The 20,307-nt window shown below is 36.3% G+C and overlaps 1 protein-coding gene across 1 annotated transcript in view; it reads right to left on the reverse strand.

Annotated features, from left to right (window-relative positions):
- The window catches only part of sntg2 (syntrophin, gamma 2), a 66,488-nt gene that overhangs the window by 44,939 nt on the left and 1,242 nt on the right, over positions 1 to 20,307 (reverse strand). The gene's annotated exons all lie outside the window — the stretch shown is intronic.

A 20,307-nucleotide genomic window follows, 5' to 3' on the forward strand; every position in this document is an offset into this window, starting at 1 on the left:
GTTTTATATTGATAAATTATGGCTCCTCTGTAATATATTTTGAAAATCAGTCACCAAATATGGAAACTAGAGATTGTAAGCTTTCAAATGATATATAGTTTGTCAATATTATTTAAGGTATTTACTAAGATATTATTGTTTTAAAAATATAGTGGCAAACGTCCCACCTGTGGGACGGTGACAGTACTACAGTCAAGCTACCCTTTTGGAAAAGTAGTTAGCTACACTACAAGTTACTATCAAAAAGTAGCTAGCTACACTGAAACTACTTTTGCTTTTTTTTAAACAACGTTTATTATAAATAACTGAATAAGTGTCTGAGGAATGTTTAAGTAAAATATTTAGTGTTTAAAATAATGCAATACAATTATGATTTCAAAGAGTGTTGTTTTATTACACACAACACTCAAATATCTCAGACTGTTTGTCAAAAGTGCAAAATTGCAACAAATAGCCTACAACATTGCAAGAACAAAATATACATCCAACGTAAATTGCATGTAGAACATTTTCTCAAAAATACCGATTGAACTTGGACAAATAAGGCCATGGGTAATTAACGTTAGTTGTTTCTCCATCCTCCAAATCTGCCGTCACGTCTTGCTCCATCATGGATAATCATAATATGGGTTTGTCAACCCACTTTCTGTACGTCAGTGAACCGTTAGCCGCAAGACGCGTGATTAAACAACAGGTGGCGGTAATGGCAAAAAATGAGTTTGTAATCTAACAACAAGAAGAATATCCTTGTATCGCGCTGATTCGCGCAGGCTCGAGAAACGCAATGTAGCTGTTACTCGCGCTACACCGCTACTTGATGCAAAAAGTAGTTAGCTACTGGAAAAGCTACTCTGTTTAAAAAGCAACTGAGCTACTGCCAAGCTACTGAAAAATGTAGTTAAAGGGTTAGTTCACCCAAAAATTCTGTCAGTATTTACTCACCCTCATGTTGTTCCAGCCCCGTAAGACCTTCGTTCATCTTCGCAACACAAATTAAGATATTTAAGATATTAAGATCGCTCCTGCATACAGTCCATAGGCTTCTTGAGGGAATGACTCTTGCTGTCCTCGAAAAGTCATTAAAGACATCGTTAAAATAGTCCAAGTGACTACAGGGGCTCAATTTTAACTTTATCAAACGACGAGAACACATTTGTGCGCAAAAAAACAACAAAAATAACGACTTTATTTCAACTATTCACTTCCTTCTCCATGGGCCTGTAGTCAGTTAACGTAGTGTGATTGCGTAGAGCTACGTCACACGAAGGCTCACTATTGGCCGACGCTGGTCATGTGTGTGATGCGTGTGACGTACAATAACAGAAGCTTACGCTATTAAACTAGTAACCTGACTCGCGCAGAGGGAGAAATAAACGAATAGTTGAAATAAAGTCGTTATTTTTGTTGTTTTTTTGCGCACAAAAGTGTTCTCGTCGTTTGATAAAGTTAAAATTGAGCCACTGTAGTCACTTGGACTATTTTAACGATGTCTTTAATGACTTTTCGGGGACAGCAAGAGCCAGTCCCTCAAGAAGCCTATGGACTGTATACAGGAGCGATCTTAATATCTTAAATATCTTAATTTGTGTTGCGAAGATGAACGAAGGTCTTACGGGGTTGGAACAACATGAGGGTGAGTAAATACTGACAGAATTTTCATTTTTGGGTGAACTAACCCTTTAAGTTTGTAGCGTCACTACTTGTAGTTAATACTCCCCAACACTGTTAGTCACTGCCATCATTTAAGTGCATAATTTATGGGATTAGCACTAACACTGACAACCGTGTATGTCGCCATTAAGCAACATTAAAAATACTGGATTTGAATTGTGCACAATGATCCAAGTTTTCTGAAGCCATGCACCTCAACCTCTCCTTGATTTTTGTACTACCATCTGACAAAGTTTCAAGTCTCCAGCCCTTACGGTTTGGGCTACATGATCCGTTTTACGGGAGAATAATAATAACAATAAGTACAATTACAATAATTAAAGCGGCAAGTAGCATTTAGCGGTGTTCAAGCAATTAAGGCCTTTAAGCACAAAAGCAACATGTTTTTTTTTTTCATGTTATAGCGCCACCTACTGGCCAATCGCCACGATTTTTTGCACCAGACCAAAGATTAAGCTCATACATAAGTGCTCCAAATTTAGTTAACATATCTCATTCCGTTGACAAGTTATAGTCATTTTAGAAAAATAGGCCCCTCCCACAACGTTCATTTTGCGCCCCCTAGCGACCGTGAATCGAAAATTCAAATTGATATTCAGACTCCAGAGAACATTTCTGCACTGGCTTGGTTCTGATCAGGTGAAAAACCAGGGACTAGTTTTCTTTTTTCTTTTTCTCGTTACAATAAACAATGAAGAAATCTAACAAAGAAAAAAAAAACATATGACATTCTCAAAATGTACAATATAAATCTTATTGTATTACAAACCAAGAATCACACGTCCCGCACATCATCCAAAAAGACATCCTACACTGTTCACATGACAAGGGAGAACAGGAACTCAAAACACTAAAAAAATAATAAAATAAATAAATGGAAAAAAAAAATAGAGGGACTCAACTCATCCGAAGTGTCACTAGACGATTATACAATTTCTTAGCCTGACTAGTTTGCAAAAGTAGTTTTTTGACAAAATTCAAAATGGCGGAAAAATTTGCATACCGGAAATGAAATCGGAGATTTACGTTTTTTTCGGAACTGGTCATAGGAGTTAAGAGTTCCACGCTTTTGGTTGCTATAGCGCCACCTATGGGTCAATCTGGCCTTAGCTTCAGAAGCCACGAGAGGTTGGAAGAAACTCGTCCCCTTTTCAGGTGAACTATTTCCTGGGATCAATGTAAAAAAAAATGTTGGGCTTTTATTTTTCTCGCAGTATTTGATCGTCTGAGAGATAATGCAACAGTCGCCTGTGGATCTTTCAATTACTTTTGAGTTTTCTCTCAGAGAACCGGCACAGGGACAAAATGAGTGTAGAGAGCAGCGTTAATTCACTTAACCCACAAAACAGTCCCTGAGGAGCTTCCTGTGGCTGAAAAATACTCAATTACAATCTTTATTCATCACGGTTTCTGTTGCCGTGAGGATCACTGTCTTCCTCAAGGCCACAATAGTGAGTTCATGAATCGCCTCCTGGTGGTTTCTGAGAAAAACTGATGTGGGTGCTAGAAACATCACTGAGATGAAAGTACGTGTCTTCACTCGTTTTCAAACCAGTCTGTCTCTCTCATCAGCCCTGAAGTCAAACACATATTACAGAGCAGAGAACAGCAGATTCATGAGAGTTAAAGTAAACAATTATAACGTCATGTTATACCATTAGTTAGGCGCATCAAAATAAAGTAAAACATTTTTTCAAAACTGCAGCAATAACTGTAACAATAAAGATATAGTTCTCGAAATCAGACTAAATATTAAAGAATATTCTTGCAGAGTTCACACCACAGCTGTAAAGATGACAGAAACAATATTGTTAGAATCCCTTTCAGAATGATTTTTTCGTTTTCAGCTGTTAAACGCTAAAAACAATGACAGCCAATCAGAATCCAGCCTGCTTTGGGTGGTTGATGATTTCACTTTTTTAACTTTAGTGAGTGTGTAATGTTGCTGTTTGAGCACAAAAAACATCTGCAAAGTTACGTCGCTCAAAGTTCAGAGCATATTGGGAGATATTTGCTTTTACAGAAATCGCTTTTTAAGGACTACAACAAATGACTGGTAGAAAAACTACACGACATTCCTCACGGGTTAGTGACATCACTAAGCCTAATGATCCAAGTCTGATACCTTCTTTCTTCAGTCGAAAAGAAATTAAGGTTTTTGATGATAGTTATTTATTTATTAAATGAGCGATCTTTTTGCTTGATAAGACCCTTATTCATCGTCTGGTGTCGTTTAAAGCCATTTGAACAGTTTGCACAGAAACTCTCATTTGGACCTTGAACCGTTTGGTTCCCATTGAAGTCCATTATATGGAGAAAATCCTGGAATGTTTTCTTCAAAAACCTTAATTTCTTTTCGACTGAAGAAAGAAAGACATGGACATCTTGGATGACATGGGGGTGAGTAAATTATCAGCAAAAGTTTTTTTTTTTTTAAAGTGAACTACTCCTTTAAGAACCCGTTTACCTGCGCCATCTAGAGTTTCATGACAGAACTTCAAAGTTATCATTATTGGTGTGAACGGGCCGTTTTAAACAACAGTTTTGCAAAAATTGCAGGATTATAGTACATTGTCTACAACTTTGGTAAAAATAGAGAACAATATTCTTGCTTATCTCTAAAAGAAGTTAAAACACTGTTAATGTTTTCAGCATGTGGCTTGGGAGTGACTTCATACACTCAAAAACATTTTAGATATTAAGGAAAATTGAAATTCTGTATACACTGTAAAAAATATTTTCATGATTTATAAAAACAACATTTATTCTTTTGTCAAATCAACTTAAATGTTTTTTTGTGGTTCAGATAACATAATATTTTGAGTTTCTGATGATTAAATCAATCTCCTTCATTGTATTAACTCAATTTTTCCATTTCAATTAACTTAAGTTAAGTTAAACCAACAATATTTTTTTACAGTGTACTGTAATAATGCAAAAAAAGGTTTGCGCTGCGCATGTGTTTGTTATTTTTTATTTTTTAATTAATTAATTTTTTTTATTAATTTTTTTTTTTTTTTAAAGTTAAACCAACAATATTTTTTTACAGTGTACTGTAATAATGCAAAAAAGGTTTGCGCTGCGCATGTGTTTGTTATTTTTTATTTTTTAATTAATTAATTTTTTTTTATTAATTTTTTTTTTTTTTTTAAAGTTAAACCAACAATATTTTTTTACAGTGTACTGTAATAATGCAAAAAAGGTTTGTGCTGCGCATGTGTTTGTGGGTCCTGTGACGATGACTCTGGTTCTGACAGAGCCACGACCGTCTCTCTGTACTGGCCTAGTTCTCGACCGCTTCTCCCTTCCCTGGAGACACCGGGATGTAGGTCAAGAGAGTCTCCCGTTAGCTCTAGGGAGAGGATAATTAATCAGAGTTAGGAGTACGAGACTGAGTCCTCCCGTCCACGGCACGCGCTCCAGCTTCAGTAAAGGTGAGCTCTTTACTATTTATACACAGGTACATGGGAACGCCTTACTGTCTCTGGAGAAATCAAGGCCACAACTGTGGTAGTCACGGCTTGACGGAAATCCAGATTTGGCCGAAGGATCTGGCTGAGAGTCACCTCTGCGTGATGGCCCTCGAGGGAAAACACTGTTTCTCCAACCCAAATTCATGAAATGCCCAACAGTAACACCTTACACTACTCACATTTCCTTCAGCAAATGCAGACATCAAGTTTCTATAGTAGTTTTGAGTAGTAGTCGACCAATATTGAATTTTTTTTTTTTTTTTTTTTTGATGGTCGATGCCAATATCTTAAAAAGCAGAGTGTCTAATGGCCAATATATATGAAGAGTTCAGATGCAAAAGCCTCTAAATGCCATTTGAAATTTTCTTCTTTAATGATGATTTTTATCAAACTTGTATATTTAAGTTCAGTAATTTCACTTAAATAACAACTAATAGGTAATTATCATTGCCATTTAAGTGAAATCACTGAACTTAAATATACAAGCTTGATCAAAATTGTCATTCTAGAAGAAAATTTCAAATGGCACTTAGAGGCTTTTGCATCTGAACTCTTCATATGTACGTATATAACTTAAATGATATCACACTATTTATTTTAAAGATATTAAACAGATGAAAAACAAGTGCTGAAATGAAATTAATATTGATTTGACATATTTTGTTACTAAATTACAAATAGTTCAATAAATTAAGATGAAAAAAATCTAAACTTTATAAAAGACAATGTAGCTAAAATAAACAGATGGCAGTTTCTTGCATATGTAATCCAATTATGTATAGTTAAAAATACATACAGAGTCCGTTTTTATGCAGATGATCTCACAGCTGGATTCGCCAAAGTTTGACAGGTTTATGAAATTAAACACACACACGCACACACACACTTAGGCGCTGGCGTTCTCATTTTTCAAAATAAAAGTCCTATGCGCTGTTAGAATAAAGGTCAAATTTTCCGAACAGAAAAACTTAAAGTGTCGTTGCGATAAAGAAAACATGCCGAATATGGGCCGTGACGATGTGTCAGTCGACCACTACTTTTCACAATTCGCTTTGTTTCAAGAAAAAGTGCCAAAATGACAGTGAAATACTCTCTATAGCACAGTATAATACTGTATGTGACATCAATATAAGACTACACTGAAGATGCATTTTAATACTTTTCCTGTGTTGTTGGTTGTCATGTTTACACCGAAGGCCATCTGGAATCAGGAATAACCCAGGAGAAATGCACAGTTGTTTGAAATCAGGGATCAAGTACACACTTACTTTTGTAACTTCTAGAATATTTCCCACAGAAAGCTACTGGGAATGGCTGTATAACAGCATGCGATGGTTTTAATGAGATTCTGTGGTACAGTATGCTGTGTGTGTAGATAAATATTCAAGATGCGTGTGTGTGAGCGACAAAGAAACATGGAGAACACACACAGAGTGGGACGCTTCCCAAACCAAGACGAGGAGGAACTTTAAAGGGTGTGTGATTTCTGACAAACTTTCAAAACTCAGAGCCGAAAAACTCAACCAACTGTGTCCGACCATCTGAAGATGTGTTTCACATCCAGAAAACAATATGCCAAGCCAGAAAAAAGATGCCATGTGTTGCTGTGATTAAAAAAAAAAAAACTTTTAGAAAATTGCATAAAAACTTAATGAAAGAGACATAATCACACACTCTGAATGTGTCTCATCAAATCAGTTTTACAAAACTTAAATGTCAGACGTGTTATTGGCAGGGTGTGAATTAAACCACACTAATTAAGTTGAAGGTTATTCTTTGGTTCATATTCTTGTTTCAAAAGATTTGGTAATGATACATTTTCATCAGTTACGGCATGATTTTTGATCAAAAATTCTTTTGCCAAAAAGATGCAAACCAGGCTTACCTTAAAGGGTTAGTTCACCCAAAAATGAAAATTAAGTCATTAATTACTCACCCCCATGCTGTTCCAACCCCGTAAGACCTTCGTTCATCTTCGGAACACAAATAAAGATATTTTTGATTGAATCTGAGAGCTGGATCAGTCCTAGATAGACTGCCTAAGGGACTGGCTCTTGACGGCCCATAAAGTCATTAAAGAAAAGGTTTAAATGTTCCATGTGCCTACAGCGGCTCAATTATAAGTTTATCAAGCGACGAGACTACTTTTTGTGCGAAAAAAACATAAATAACGACTTAATTCGACTATTCTATTACTTCCTTATGGGCGCATGCGCGAGAACTGAGACGAGGACGTTCTCCTTCGACTACTTTTTGTTACCGGCTGCTCACCGCTTAGGAGTATTACCGCCCCCTACCGTATAAAATGATGATCCATATATAAGGCGCTCCGGATTATAAGGAACACTGTCGTTTTTTGAGAAGATTAAAGGCTTTTAAGTGCACCTTATAGTGCGGAAAATACGCAAATTGAAAAGCGTATGTACTGCGCGCATCTTCCTCTGCTTGTAAACAGAAAGTTTTTGCTCTTCCAGCTATATCAGCACATCATCTTATACGGTAGGGGGCGGTAAAACTCCTAAGCGGTGAGCAGCTGGTAACAAGAAGTAGACGAATGAGAACGTCCTCGTCTCAGTTCTCGCGCATGCTCCCATAAGGAAGTAATAGAATAGTCGAATAAAGCCGTTATTTATGTTTTTTCCGCACAAAAAGTAGTCTCGTCACTCGATAAACTTATAATTGAGCCGCTGTAGGCACATAAAGTCAGAATTGCGAGTTATAAAGTCAGAATTGTGAGATATAAAGTCAGAATTGTGAGATATAAAGTCAGAATTGCGTGATATAAAGTCGCAATTGCGTGTTATAAAGTCAGAAATGCGAGATATAAAGTCAGAAATGCTAGATATAAAGTCAGAAATGCTAGATATAAAGTCGCAATTGCGTGTTATAAAGTCAGAAATGCAAGATATAAAGTCAGAAATGCTAGATATAAAGTCAGAAATGCTAGATATAAAGTCGCAATTGCGTGTTATAAAGTCAGAAATGCGAGATATAAAGTCAGAATTGCTAGATATAAAGTCGCAATTGCGTGTTATAAAGTCAGAAATGCATGATATAAAGTCAGAAATGCGTGTTATAAAGTCAGAATTGTGAGATATAAACTATTCTGAGGGGAATAAAGTTAGTCTTTTTTTCCCCTTGGAATTGGCCTGATAAGTCGCAATTGCGAGTTTATATCTCACAATTCTGAGAAAAGAGGTCAGAATTTCGACATACAGTATAAACTCGCAATTATGTGTTATACAGTCAGAATTGCGAGATGTAAACTCGCAATTGTGAGAGAAAAAGTCAGAATTGTGAGATAAAGTCACAATTATTTATTGACTATATTCAGTGGCAGAAACAAGCTTGCATAAAAAACAAATGCATCACAAATTTCCATAAAAATACTAAGCAGCAAAACGGTTGAAAAAAAATTAGAGTGATTTCTGAAGGATCATGTGGAGTAAATCAGCTTTGATGACAGGAATAAATTACAATATAATTTTCAATGGTAATAATATTTCAAATTTTACTGTATCTTTGATCAAATAAATGCAGCCTCGGTGAGCAGAAGAGACTTTCTTCAAAATATTAATAAATCTTACAGACTATGATGTGTTTGTTTTAGTGACAAATAATGAAAAAAATAGCTAGTGGAACCAAAATACAATTAATATTAACTTTTATATTTAGAAGACACTTGAATTACTTTTCTTTCTTTTTATTTTATGAACTTGTTGGATGCAAAAAAAAAAGAGACAAAAAATATCAAAAGAACAATTTCCACATGGTTACTTAACATCAATAAATTTTCATAGAATTCAATAACTCTTGTATTGTGAAGCACACCATCCGCACAGTGCAGAATTACTCATAGCATGATCTAAGGCTGTAGTCACGCCGCCCACCCCTCTCTCCTCCTGTCTGAAAATGACCTTATCAAGTGACAAACACTGCATTTGGTAGATCTGTGATTTTGAACGCCTTTCAGGTCAATTATCTGCTCCAAACGATGATTACTTTTAAGTGTTTGCCGTTGTAATTGTGAAATATTGCCTCTAATTTGAATTCACTAGAAAGGCGGACGCGAGCGCCACTGGACACCTTCAATCAAGATAATAATTAGAAGAAGAATGAAGGTCAACTGCTGTCTGGAGATCAGATCACAGCAGATAATGTTACACCGCTGCAGGGCTGGAACGCAGACGCACGGATATTGTCTATTTTTCCCCAGACAGCGGGACGGGTGCAGTCGACAGAGACGCTTTCAAGCCTGTTCCTCTTGCAATCGTAAAAGTATTTGAAAGGGAAATATCCCAGTTGAATGAGCCACACACAACCATTACAGTACATGCACTGCAAAACATTATTTTGTCATTTTGCAGCACAAATATTTAAACTTTTTAAATCAAGATACATTTACTTGAGAAGCAAAATTACTTAAGAAAAAAAAAATTGATTACTTCCCAACCATTTTTTTAACATAGACCTGAAAATTAATTTCCAGTCATAACTCTTAATTGCTTCGGAGCACAGACTTGAGTTTTGAGACAATTTTTATCTGATATATATATATATATATATATATATATATAACCATAAATCAAAAGTTGTGTTCCAAATTTGAGGTTGATATCTCAAAAAAAATATGCTTTTAGTAAAGGCCAGTTCACAGCAAGGACTTTACAGTTTTAAAAACCATTCACAATATTAAAGAGATTACACCAGTGCGTTCAGAATGATTTTATCCAGCTGATGAATGATAAAAATACAGACAGCCAATCAGAATCCACCCTGCTTTAAAGTGCTCGAGCAGTTAAAGTGGCAGAAGACAAAACAGGATGATATCATCCAAAAGCTATCTTTATAGTGATGTCACTAACCCAAAAATTTACATAAACCCCACCCCTGAATGCAATTTATAGATTATCAAGACAGAATATGTTAATTAATGACTAGAAGATACACATCAGCTACACAAATGACATATTCATCAACTAACCCTTCAGAAACGTCCTGTTTCGTTCTACATGTTTTGTTATTGAGCTCTTGTAGCTCCGCCCCCCTGCGCCGGGAGCTGCAGCTCATTTGCATTTAAAGGGACAGAAACAAAGCGGTGCGTTTTTGCTCACCCTCAAAAAGTGACAACTTTAACATGCTATGCAAAAATATCTGTGGGGTTTTTTGTGCTAAAACTTCACATACACACTCTGGGGACCTCAAAGACGTATTTTACATCATCTGAAAAGATGATGCATTATATCACCCCTTTAAGATTTTGTTTGGCCGCAGTACCAAAAGTTTCCACTAAATAAAATTTGTCTCCCATTCATTTCCAATGTGCTCAGTTTTGACCATGAACAATACAAGTGTGACTATTTTTTTCAGGACGACTTAACATGTTCAAATCATGTCTTTAATTGTGTGTGTGTGTTTTCAAAACCTTTATCAAGTTTCATACCATTCATGCCATTAAAAAAAAAAAAAAATTATGGTCAAAAATGCCCGAAGAGCACCAGAGGGTTGAATATTTCTCGCCCAAGGCATACGCAGAATAAAGGGGCGGGGCCTGGTTGAGTAGTTAGTAGTGTGTTAAACTGGCGGTTATGGAAAGGGGGCGGGACATTTCACAAACACACGACCAATTGGTCAAGCTGGACCTTCAATTTAAGCACTTCAACACAATAAATTTCTTCAGTAATGCGCAGTAATTTTTGTCTATGGCAATAACTGTAATCGTATTCACAGAAAGAATGAGTGAATTAAAAAAAGAAATTCCATTATTATTCCATGTCCATTATAACTGTAAAGTATTGATCAAAATTTAAGATGATGAAAACATGTTGTAGAAGATCCCAGGCCGGTCACTGGTCTCGGCGTCGGATCAGTGCTAATAACAGGACAAATCAAGCCTGGCTCATCTAGCATTGGCAGAGTATATTCCAGGAGACTGAAAATATGTATTTGCAGGTGACAGGGTTGAGGCGACAGGATTATCGGAGATAGCTGTGCTAAACCTGAAGACAATCTGCCCATCACAAAGGGATTTTATGATATAAAAAGGTGCAAAAAACAGCTCGTCACTGGGGCAGTATCCTTAAAAAGATATTATTGTACCTTTATTACTCCTAAAAGGTGCATATTAGTACCTCACACTGTAAAAAAAAAAAATCTGTTAAATTTACGGGGAAAAAACTGGCAGCTTTTCTGTTAAACATACGGTAGCAACATTTTAGGTTTTACAGACTTTTAACCGTATATAATTTTACAGAAATAAACCGTATTTCCTTATCTGATATAATGTTAATTTACTGACCTTTTGAAGTGTAATTATCTGTTTTGTTTCATTGTAATACACTGACAGCCAACAACAATCACAACAGTGATTCTATAATGGACTTCAATGGGAACCAAACGGTTCAAGGTCCAAATGAGAGTTTCTGTGCAAACTGTTCAAAGGGCTTTAAATGATTCCAGACGATGAATAAGTGTCTTATCAAGCGAAACGAATCGCTCATTTAATAAATAAATAACAAAGTTTAAGTTTTATAAGCTCAAATGCTCGCCTTGCTCTGTTCTGTGATGAGCGTTCGTGACTCTCCTGTTCGAACTCGTTCATCAAAATGAACAAATCTTTTCCAGAGTCAACTCGTTCATTTCGTTTGTTAAATGAACTAAAAAAGATTCGTTCATTTTGATGAACGAGTTCGAACAGGAGAGTCACGAACGCTCATCACAGAACAGAGCAAGGCGAGCATTTGAGCTTATAAAACTTAAACTTTGTTATTTATTTATTAAATGAGCGATCATTTTACTTGATAAGACCCTTATTCATCGTCTGGAATCATTTAAAGCCCTTTAAACAGTTTGCACTGAAACTCTCATTTGGATCTTGAACCGTTTGGTCCCCATTGAAGTCCATTATATGGAGAAAATCCTGGAATGTTTTCATCAAAAACCTTCATTTCTTTTCGACTGAAGAAAGAAAGACATGGACATCTTGGACGACATGGGGGTGAGTAAATTATCAGCAAAAGTTTTTTTAAAAGTGAACTACTACTTTAAGGAATGTTTAGATATTTTTACTGAAAACCAAGACAAAAATACTAAAAAGGGCTGTCCTGATTGATCAGATATCAGAGATGTTGAGGTTAAAGAGAGCGCCACGGACGTTCAGATGATCTAGAAAGTGGCAGCGGACGACACACAGATCAATCAATTGACCCTGATGGCCACCGTAATAAACTCAGATCTCAGCGCATCGGCAGGGAGTCTCGAGACACCGATCACGAGGGGCGGGGCAATGCAAACCTCCAAACTCCATCTGAGTCCGTTTTACCTGATGCCTTTATGTCTGATGCCTAATTGTACGAGACCTGACATTGTTTTTCCTGAGACCTGAAGCTTTTCAGTCTGAGGCGCGATGCCGTTTTGTCCAATAACTGAAGCCTTTTAGTCTGAGGCATGATGCCTTGTCTTCATATGTCTGAGGTCTGACTGAGGATGTCCTAAAATGTACACCGTACTGTGGTCATTCGTCCCTGTCAAGTGTGTCTCATCGGTCAGCAAAACCTAAAGCAAAACACTATCATTAAAAAACACTGAAGATGAACTACAATATAAAATCATCATGTTTCAGTGAGGATAGTAAGAGTTTCACTTATTAACCCTTGTGCATCAATTAAGAAAAGTGAGTGACACATAGATACTTAGAGGAAAAAAATGTCCGTGTCAAAAAACTCAATAATGTGAAGTTTTGGAGCAGGCTTAAGTTTGGTATCATTTTAAAGAAGACACTCATATCTCATAAAAAAAACTTCTTAATCTTGTATTTGGGTCAAAAATGGGCACCCATAGAAATGAATGGGAAAAACTGTAATTTAGAGCATTCTGAAATAAGCCAAAATAAGACAGCAAAGTCACTTCATCTTTAGGGTTTAGCTCAAATAACTTATTGGAATGAAAAATTAAAAATAAAACATAAAAATAAGCATAGTTTACATAGAAAATATGGTACTTTTTGAAGTAAATAAATTCAAAAATACCCCAAAATAAAAAAAAACACCATAAATGGATAGCCAAAACTTTATCAAAGACAGTGATATAACATTTATAATAAAAAAAAAATTAGGATCACACCTGAGTCCTTTGTGCCCTCATTTGTCCACAATTACAGGATTAAAGGCTATAAAGTGACTATGGTTTGAGGGCTGTAAATAAATAAATAAAAAAAACATCAGCAATAATTCCGCCATCTTTAAAAAATCTCTGTATGTCAAATGAAAGTATAAATTTGTTTAAAAGTAAAGAAAATCTTACTAACCTAAACTTTTGAAAAGTACAGTAAACACAATTGCTTCTGGCCGCACAGTGAAGCTCTTCAGCTTAAGTATCACATCTCAGTATTTTGAAACGGCTGGGAATAAAGGCTTTGTCTTTGTGTTTTTATGGAAATCCTCACAGCCCACACACACTATGGAAAACATAATAATTCAATGCTTCAGTAAGTATTATCAGTAAAAGGTCAAAGACAATTTCAGCATGGACCTCAATATTTCATATGACCACCAGTTCTGCATGAAACCCGAATAATTAATAAAACGATTACCGCGATCACAGCATCCTCACTTTTTCAAACTCAGTGTTATGAAGAAACATTTAGACGAGGTAAGTTTCCAAATGGGATATGAGCTCAATAAAATTCATACCTGTCGTGAATCAAAATGGAAAGGCTCGGTGACAAAGACGAGGAGGAACAGAGCTGTCTTTATACGGGGTGAGTAAACATTAATAGTGGCTGATCATTTAAAAGCCAAACATGTATTACAGCCTGTGTGCATGTCAAAGACAGAGATATTAAACGCTGATTCGACACCCAACAGGTCGCATGCAGTTTTATATTAAGGTTGACTAATTGCCCGGCTGTGACTCTGTTGCAATCTGTCATGACATGCTGGAAGTAAATCACCGGCCCCAGGGAACGAGCGCGATAGATTTGTGTTTCAGCAGAGCCGAAAACGGCGAAACGTTGCGCATCAAATTCATTATGTTCCGAATGTTAATTATTAGTAGTGCTTGTAAAACCAACTATTACCCCTCCCCTGTAAAGCCTGACATATAAAAAAAATAGTCTGTTTTTTTAAATGGAACCGTTTAATGAAGTTTGCATGTGTGTTTTTGTCGAGTATCATATTTGATACATCATGGCTCATACACTCACCTAAAGGATTATTAGGAATACCTGTTTAATTTCTCATTAATGCAATAATCTAATCAACCGATCACATGGCAGCTGCTTCAGTGCATTTAGGGGTGTGGTCTAGTGCTGTCACGATACCAAAATTATTGTTTCGATACCGATACCAAGTCAAGTATTGCGATTTTGATACTTTTTGGATACTTTTCCTGAAAAGGAAAGTATTTCCAACGCATTCTCACCCCAAGGCGTCACCTTTGACCATGCTTCAATATTTGACGTTGTAGGCGCCCTTTAGCGTCACTTACATGACGCGATCCTACGGCGTCATCTAACTGACGCTAAAGGAAAGCGTCAGTTAGAGGACGCGGTTAGGTTTAGGTGTGGGGTGGGGGTAGGGTACACGCGATCCTAGGGCGTCATCTAACTGACGCTAAAGGGCGCCTAAAGCGTCAGATATTGAAGCATGTCCAAATGCTTCCCAAGGCGTCAGTTAAGTGACGCCTTGGGGGTGAGAATGGGCTGGTATTTCTTACAAGGCGTTTCATATGCACCTCCTTTGCATAGGTCTGTGCTCTTTAATGCTGTAATAACCTAATATAAATAAATCACTGACATGCACATGCTCTGATTATAATCATATAGCTGATAGATCATTTTGCTGATGTTTTGTATCCTTTATTTTAGCAGCTTTCAAATTATTTATGCTATATATGAAAGTTGGGGGGGAAAGTTGTACACCTAATACAAAAATAAATGAAACATCTCCAGTTAACTAGCAGATAATTAATTTAGTTCGCTATTAAATAAGAGATCTAGTGCTAAAATCTGTTGTTGTTTTTTTTTTTAAATCAAGCACCGCTCTTTTTCGCTGCTATCAGTCGGATACAGTGTCTTTTGTCTTCACACGGACGAGCGCTTCAAACTATCGCCGTTGCAGAGACCTCTGGATTGTGTTGCTAATAACTTGCAATGTATAACTATCAGACCGACTCTCCTGATTGCCACTCCGCTACTGACAGGCGGCCACTGTATCAATGGGCCGACTGATTCAAGATGATAGAAGAGCAACTTTGACTGAAATAACCACTCGTTACAACCGAGGTATGCAGCAAAGCATTTGTGAAGCCACAACACGTACAACCTTGAGGCGGATGGGCTACAACCACACCGGGGTACCACTCATCCCCACTACAAAGAGGAAAAAGAGGCGACAATTTGCAAGAGCTCACCAAAACTGGACAGTTGAAGACTGGAAAAATGTTGCCTGGTCTGATGAGTCTGGATTTCTGTTGAGACATTCAGATGGTAGAGTCACAGAATGAGAACATGGATCCATCATGCCTTGTTACCACTGTGCAGGCTGGTGGTGGTGGTGTAATGGTGTGGGGGATGTTTTCTTGGCACACTTTAGTGCCAATTGGGCATCGTTTAAATGCCACGGCCTACCTGAGCATTGGTTTCTGACCATGTCCATCCCTTTATGGCCACCATGTCCCCATCCTCTGATGGCTACTTCCAGCAGGGCTTCAAATTGGTTTCTTGAACATGTCAATGAGTTGACTGTAGTAAAATGGCCCCACAGTCACCAGATCTCAACCCAATAGAGCATCTTTGGGATGTGGTGGAACGGGAGCTTAACTCTAACCCTAATCTCCATCAACTGCAAGATGCGATCCTATCAATATGGGCCAACATCTCTAAAGAATGCTTTCAGCTCCTTGTTGAATCAATGCCACGGAGAATTAAGGCGAAAGGGGTCAAACACAGTATTAGTATGGGGTTCCTATAATCCTTTAGGTGAGTGTAGTATGATAGTGAGAATATGGAGGGAAAAAATGTATTCAGAGGCCCAAACTGAGCGTGATAAAGTGATATGAAATTCTGATGATTGTAATGTAAATCAATGAATGGCGGAGACTAACAATTATCAGTCATAGTCATAACTCTATGTCTATATCTTCCAATAATGTCTAAGTAAAATGATATTTAAATGCTTAGTTTTATGATAAAATAATCTCTGTACTTTTAAAACATATAATGCAATGCAATACAATGATGATTGAGAGATGAACATAGAAACCGTCCTCAAAATCCTGATGATCATATTTGAGACTCACAATTGAACATGATTTTACTAAAATATGATCTCACTCTTAGAAGAAATGGTTCTATTTAGAACCAGAAATGGTTCCATCCCTCGCTTCATATATGGAACTCCAAAATGGTTCTATAAAGAACCATTTTTTTTGGTAAAAGGTTCTATTGGCCAAGTATTCTATATAGAACCCAGAGGAACCATTTTTTTAAGAGTGTATGGAACCTTTTAGGGTTCCAAATACGTAGCGCTGATAGAACCTTTTAAGGTTCTATATAGAACCTTTTCTTCTAAGAGTGCGTGTAAACCGAAGATGCTCCAGTCCAGTAAGTGTTGATCTTGAAATATTACTGACTAAAAATCAGTGCAGATTTCACAGCAAAAATACAAAAATACGAAGGCTTTTTCTTGCAGAAAAAGTATAAACCATCATTCAGATGGCAGAAGGCATGTCGCATTGTGTGTAACAAGTTTTACAGCAGTTTTTTGAACATGTTGATCATTTAGGGGCCTTAGAAATCTGCAATCAAATCTGATCCAGTATAGGCTTAATAGGGTTAAACTTCCTCCTGCCACAGAGTATACGGTTCCTCAAATCGTGTGTGTTGAGGTGAGTTGTGCTGTTATTTTACCAAGTAATCAGACACACAATTTTCACCCGAGCCGTATCTAGAGACCAGAAGATCACAGGAGACTCTTTTACATGATTCGGTCTGTGAAAACACAAAACACTGTCTCAACCAGAGAGCAACTAACTAGCCCTGATAACAGCTGCAAACACACACGACACAGCAGAAACTTCTGCACAGACACACATCACTCGCATTTTTATTAAAGATGCCAAAACCTGAATCATTACCAAGGTTTATGAATACCAGTTGACGAGTATTAACCACGACTAAACCTGTTAGAAACACATCTGCAACTCTCAGATTACAAAACCTTGAGTCTCAACCTTGAGACTTTTAAGGTTATAACATTTATGTGCCAATCACAGCCTCCGTAAGGCACACTAGCAAAGTCTCCAAATCCCAAAGACAAGCACACGAGAACTATCCAGCTGTGTTTCCAGAGACTCATGTGTGATTTGGATCTGAATCAAATCTCACAAATATAAATAAGCATAAGCATGCCCATCTGCACAAGTACACATAAGAGACATCATTTGTTTAGGTGGTGGCTGGTTATAGCGGTTATGCCGTCTGCTACATGACTAATTACCTAATGTAAATCATCGTCATTATTAATCATGACATATTTTTTATACAATTATGAGTTGCAAAGTCTGCAGTTTTTCAATGGAATGGACTAATGGACTAATTTTAAACTGTTTTAGTTCATGGTTTGACGTAAAGAATTCTTATGTATATTGCATAATAGATAATAGTAAGAATATGCATGCATATTTCAAGTTTTAATGATTTGACATAATACTATTAGATTGTAACAGTAAAAATATGCAGACAAATAACATGCTTTTTCAAACTATCAAACCTTGGAAAACAGCATGCATGCATATTGTTAAGTAAATAACAGTAAAAACTTGCATACAAAAAAAACCTTGCAAAATATGTATGCATATTTTCACTCCTATAATATGCAATATATAGTGTTCTTTTTTTTAAACCTGGTGTAATCAGGATCCAAATGCAGAAGGTTTAATTAATATAATAGCAAAATAAATTAAACACGGGAACCAGAACTAAGCATAACAACAACACATCCGTGTAAGGACAAAACTCGACAAAGAACAGAAAAACTGGGGTATAAATGAAGAGTTCAGATGCAAAAGCCTCTAAATGCCATTTGAAATTTTCTTCTTTAATGATGATTTTTATCAAACTTATATATTTAAATTCAGTAATTTCACTTAAGTGAAATTACTGAACTTAAATATATAAGTTTGATAAAAATCATCATTAAAGAAGAAAATTTCAAATGGCATTTAGAGGCTTTTGCATCTGAACTCTTCAAATATACACAAGGAAACAAGGGCTGTAAGTGATTAGTTGCTAAGGAGACTAACAAGAGTATCTATGAAAAATAACAAGGCAGGTTATGGAAACAAAGAAAAAGGAACTAACTACAGAAAGTCAAACAATGGGAACAAAGCTATACTTCAAAATAAGAGTCCAAAACAAAACGGGAATATGAGACACTTTGCAATATGTATGCATATTTTTATGACTATTTACTTATATAATATGCAATAAGTTTATTGTATTGTCAAACCTTACAATATTATTTGTTGCATATTACACAGTATAAATAACAGTAAAAATATGCATAAATATGACACTTTTATGGCATATATATATGTATATATATATATATTAAAGAAAATGCATACATATAGTCAAACTTTGCAATATGTAAGCATACTTTTACTGTTATTTATAATATCATTCAATATAATTAATATAATGCTTTGTCAAACCTTGCAATATGTGTCATATTTTAATTAAATTTTATTATAAATAAAAGTATGCATAGTTGCATACGATGCATGTTTTGTCAAATTTGGCAATACATATGCATATTTTACTGTTATTTATAATAATAATATGCAATATGGGCTAAGTAATGGTATGCTTCATCAAACCTTGTGATATATATTGCATGTTATATAAATAAATAACAGAAAAATATGCATACATGCTGTATTGCCAGGTTTGATGGTTTAACAAAGCATATTACTTGTTTTGCATATTACATAAGTTTATAATCCAGTGTAGCGTCAGTTCTGGCAGGTCATGTTAGTCAAACTCTCATCAGTGACCAATATGACACCAATCACTGTATACATGTATAACTCCTACAGTATTATCAGCTGATCACTGTATACATATTCCGGGTCCGACTCTGGTTCAAACTGATACGCTTGCACAGAAAGTGTCCTCAGAGACTCCTGGTACCATTCTCTCTCCAAAATATCCCTCAACTGTTGTCAAGGCAACACTCCACGTGTGTTGCGTCAAAGGGGCGGAGTCAGCGAAGCTCATTATCATTTAAAGACACAGCTGTGTTTGACCAGGTAAAATGAGTGTTTTCTAACAATACTAATGAGAATTTTTAATTAAAGTATATTACAAACTTTTCATTTAGACCCTAAAGAATCATTTTAACTTGTATAAAAAAAATGGCATTATATGACCCCTTTAACAACTGTACCTGCCATGACGCTCTCTCTAAACAGATATCAGAGCAATGATTTCACTGAAGCTCAAGAACACATTTATAAGGAAAAATCTGTATTGATTTCTGTTCTTACTGACATCCAACCTCTTTCACAGAGCCTCTCTGCCTGTTTTGTGGGGTAATTCTCGTCAAAACCCAAAGCAGTGAGCCAGCGTTTATTGATAATCCCGCCAATCTGATAAAGGTCCCGCAGTGCAACTGGCAAGACTCCATTTACCAATTAAGAAGAACATGCCCACCATAAATGGACAGCACAAGACAGAACGTGTTAAAACAAATAAAGCAGCAATCAGCTTTGGCTGAGCAAATCCTGGGAGAGGGCATCTCCGAACACATCAGGAACAGTGCGAATGAAGCTACTCCACACTGTCACACATCATTATCTCCACAAAGAGGAATACAGCAAATGCGAACAATAGCACAAAAACTCATTCTGCCTTGAGATTACACTGTCACCTCAAATCTGCTTTGATTTCTTCTATCAATTATGCAACATTTCCTGCATGGTTTTAATGTTATTTTTTTTAATCACCAATGCTGAGTTATTTTAAATTAGATTTTAATAGCTCATTATCTGGCCCTCTTTCTCCCACACCTCATTTCCATTAAAAAACTAATTATTATCCTCTGCTATGAACTCACTTTGTTTGCATCCTATTTATTTTAGTGCAAAAATGCCAATATATTCC

This window comes from Pimephales promelas, chromosome 15 (genome assembly GCF_988280905.1).
Source record: "Pimephales promelas chromosome 15, fPimPro1.hap1.1, whole genome shotgun sequence".
Classification (NCBI taxonomy): Eukaryota; Metazoa; Chordata; class Actinopteri; order Cypriniformes; family Leuciscidae; genus Pimephales; species Pimephales promelas.